This window comes from Etheostoma cragini, chromosome 8 (genome assembly GCF_013103735.1).
Source record: "Etheostoma cragini isolate CJK2018 chromosome 8, CSU_Ecrag_1.0, whole genome shotgun sequence".
In the NCBI taxonomy this organism is placed as follows: domain Eukaryota; kingdom Metazoa; phylum Chordata; class Actinopteri; order Perciformes; family Percidae; genus Etheostoma; species Etheostoma cragini.
This window is the reverse complement of record NC_048414.1, coordinates 23534605-23538580: the sequence shown is the minus strand read 5'-3', so window position 1 is coordinate 23538580 and position 3976 is coordinate 23534605. Positions and strand designations below refer to the sequence as shown.

The window sequence follows — 3976 nt, the reverse complement described above, 5'->3', positions numbered from 1 at the left end:
TCGAGTTGCCAGGCGACAACCTCGGAACCTGAATGATTTGGAGGCTGTCTGCAGGGAGGAGTGGGCCAACATCCCTGCAGAAATGTGCACAAACCTTGTCACCAACTATAAAAATTGTTTGACATCTGTGCTGGCAAATAATGGCTTTTCTACAAATTATTAACATGCTGTTTGTCCAGGGGGTCAAATACTTGTTTTTCCTCATCAGATGGTTATCAATTTTAATAAATTCATATGATGTGATTTTCAGGAATTTTCTTTGGGATTCTGTCTTTCACTGTTAGAATATACATATGATTACAATTATAGATCTTTGCATTCTTTGTAAGTGGGCAAACCTGCAAAATCAGCAAGGGGTCAAATACTTATTTCCCCCACTGTATATACGGGGGGCATAAGTATACACGCCCCTACGTTAAATTCCCATAGAGGCAGGCACATTTTTATTTTACAGGCCAGTTATTTCATGGATCCAGGATACTATGTATCCTGATAAAGTTCCCTTGGCCTTTGGAATTAAAATAGCCCCCCCATCATCACATACCCTTCAATATATCTAGAGTAGGTCACCTAAAATCAGGATGCAACGTTAGCTAGCTGGCTTTTTAAACAATGTACAATGGATGTGTTGTGTATGGAGGACCAGGTCTACCATATTTAAAAATAAATACAGAAATAAATAAATGCTCAATAAATAAATAAACATACAATTAATTGCCCCAAAAAATACCATAAAGAAATAAATGTAGGTAGAAATTAAATTATACAGTGAGACATAAATGTATAAATCTCTAATTAGCTTCTTTATTTATTCACCTTTGTAATAATTACCTTATTTATTTATTGTCCGTTATAATCTTCAACTTTATTTATTAGTGACTTATTTTTTAAATGTATTTATTTCTGTGTGTGATTAGATTTTTTTTTCTGTTTTATTCTTCCATTGCATTTTCTACCCTATTTATTTTCACCCCTGGTATTTATTTCTGCCTGTCACTTTTACATTTCTTCATGCATTGCGGCCTCATTATGCAAATGAGGAGGGGCTGGTCTTGAGGGGTCAACTTCTGCCCATTGGTTGGTTACATTTTACTGCATGGTCGAATCTACATGCCAAGTTATGGAACTAATCAAGAATGCATAGAAAGTAACGTTATGTCGCACACACAGTGACTTCAGACTCGACTCCGACTCCGACTCGAGGTGCGGGACTCGTGAACAATGTTTATTTTTAGGAAGCGTCGGCTGAGCTTGCCGTTATTACCTTCCTCCGTTACCTATAACCTGCCTACCTTAACACGTAGTATCTGCTGCGCGCGGCCGCACGTGAGTGAGAGTTGACAACAAACACCGGCCGCTGCTCCGCCATTCATCGTAAACTTTGGCTTTAAAACTGCATACAACAAGACCCAAACAAAGAAGCGCTGAACGCAAAATAGGTTAGTAACCTGTGGTGAGTAAACATGTTCAGCTCAGCATTGGCCATCTAACGTTAGCTTGCTTGTTGCTTCAGCTACGACCTTCGGGAGGTTTACTCTGACTGTCGTTCGTTATGAGAAGATGAATGAGCGTTTGGTTACTATCAAACTTGTGGTAGTCAATTAATGTAGGCTAATCATTTACGTCCCGCAGGCTGCCATCACGTTAATTATTACAGATTGGCTGTTGATCATGTTACAGTTTTATTTAGTTATAACGTTACACTTGTTTGAGAGTCTGGTGGTGTGTTGACTGACAGTAGTTTAAGCTTTCATTGATTACATTGCACATTACATGGTTGTGCTCTGTCAAAAACAGGTTATAGTTACATTATTCCTTATACCTATGCAGTTTTATAAGCAGCCTTGATCGAATGCAGCAGATGAGACAACATTAGTAATAACCCCAAGAGACTTGAGACTTGACTTAGACTCTAGCTCAAAGATTTGTGAGCATCTCTGGTGTACACATACAAGAAATTAACCTCTTGGATTGTACACTGCTCATGATGTGCTTACTTATATAATAATACAGTAAAACTGTAATATAGTAATAAAATCAAACACAGCTAAGCTACAGTATAGAGAACACATACTGGTATTTACACTACAAATAAAATAGACAGATTGAGACAATCACACTCATCACACTGTGTACACGTATGCTTGTATGTGTATGTGCTGTATATCACATCCACCTCTGACATGTACATAATAATAACAGTAATGCTCATTGCACTATTGTCTCAATCTGTCTATTTTATTTGTAGTGTAAATACCAGTATGTGTTCTCTATACTGTAGCTTAGCTGTGTTTGAAAAAAAAAATGCCAAAGAAGACATGATACTAGTGTAATGAGGTAATGCCTTTGCATATGCTCACATTATACATTAAGACATGCAAGGGAAAACTGTCCTCCGATGAGACTGGTAAAGAGGTGAGAGCAAGTTTATTTTTCTAAAGTTGAAATGAAAATTAAAAAAATATGAATAGTTTACTAAATTACTGTTTTGTAAATCTGCAGTCCTCTGATGAGTTATGGGTTGTGGAGAACAAGTGCAAGGTAAGGCCATTACCAAAATCCAAAATCACTTTAATTGCATTCCTGCACCAGTAATTGTAACATGGGGCAACTTCCTCTCAAATTTCAGGTGGTTTTTAAAATTTACACCAAAGAATTCCCAGACGAGGAGATCACATTCCATGCTAGCCTACCGTATGTGGAGAGAGGTAATCTGTTTGGTTCAGCTCTCTGTATAAGACATATTTTTCAGATTAATATCTATGGATATATATGCAGTGTTAAGTGTTTGACACTGCATTTTTTCATGTACAACTTTCAACGTACAGTGGCAGTAACAAATGGCAGTGGCCCAAGTACGCATGCTCAAACTCCAGTATGTAAACCAAATAGGTATGTTTTATGTAGATGCCTTTCGTGCCAGTGTAAACCAAATACAGATATACTTACGTGCACCATAATTCACACAATCCATGTTTTCATGTCTTTTAGCCATCCTATCTAGACATCACATTCCACAAAATTATTTAACAGCACATGGTGCAGTTATTTATAATCACATGTAATTTGATTCTTTTCCAAACACTGTTCGGCATACTGCTTGATGGAACTATGAGATGGCTCCATTATTTATTGTAATTTTTGTTTTGAGTAACTTTTACAACCCTGTAAATACTTAACCAAATACTAATAATTAATTAATTAATAATTAATTAATAATTAATAATAATACTTTTTTTCTTTATAGGCTGATGCTGATTTCATAATAATGAACTGACAGCCCAATTTCAGTGATAAGGGAATATCAAACGGGAGAGATCTAACTGAGAGGAAAATCATTAACTTTGTGCAAGATTTCTTGCAGGAGGTTGAAATGTCAGGTACTATGTACACTTTATAGTGTGTATACACAATTACACATAACACAATTTGAACGTACTAAGCACATATACACATTCTTGGATAATTAATTTTTCTTAAGATAATATTGTAAGTGGGACTTCCGGTGGACGCGGAGCAAGATGGCAGCATAAGTTCGAGCTCCCTTGTCGAAGGTAAAAAGAATCCTCCCTAATCCAAGGAAATCAGTCAAAATACAATTTTAACCAGACACGAAATGAGTGGAGGACGCAAGCAGAGAAGTATAAGGAAGAAAATGGCAGAAGTATACAACCCCGATGTTGAGGAAATGGAAGAAGAAAGTGGCGACTCGAGCCAGCTACAGGCCGTGTTGGAGGGGCTACATAACATCACGGCGGAAATCCGAGACTTTAAAAAGGAGGTGAAGGAGAACCTCACACAATTCAAAGACGAATTCAAAGAGGAGGTGAAGCAAGAATTTATGAGCTTTAAAGAAGAAATTAAGAAAAAAGTGGCACAGAATGATGCAGAAATACAAAAACAACAAGAGGACATGACCGAGGCGCAGGGCCGCATAGCAGAGCTGGAAGAGAGCAACACGGAAGCGAAGGCCGCC

General features: G+C 37.4%; 1 protein-coding gene and 2 long non-coding RNA genes across 4 annotated transcripts in view; 1 reads left to right on the top strand and 2 right to left on the bottom strand.

The window, feature by feature from the left end:
* LOC117948683 overlaps positions 1 to 380 on the bottom strand; it is an 803-nt gene extending 423 nt beyond the window's left edge. The window contains exon 1 of the long non-coding RNA XR_004657520.1: positions 29 to 380. This is a non-coding gene — a long non-coding RNA (uncharacterized LOC117948683). The remainder of the gene's footprint in view (positions 1 to 28) is intronic.
* The window catches only part of kiaa1549la (KIAA1549-like a), a 220819-nt gene that overhangs the window by 17590 nt on the left and 199253 nt on the right, over positions 1 to 3976 (bottom strand). The window lies entirely within an intron of this gene.
* LOC117948694 lies at positions 2307 to 2953 on the top strand. The gene is made up of 3 exons (XR_004657530.1): positions 2307 to 2415; positions 2503 to 2541; positions 2630 to 2953. It is a non-coding gene; the product is annotated as an uncharacterized LOC117948694 (long non-coding RNA).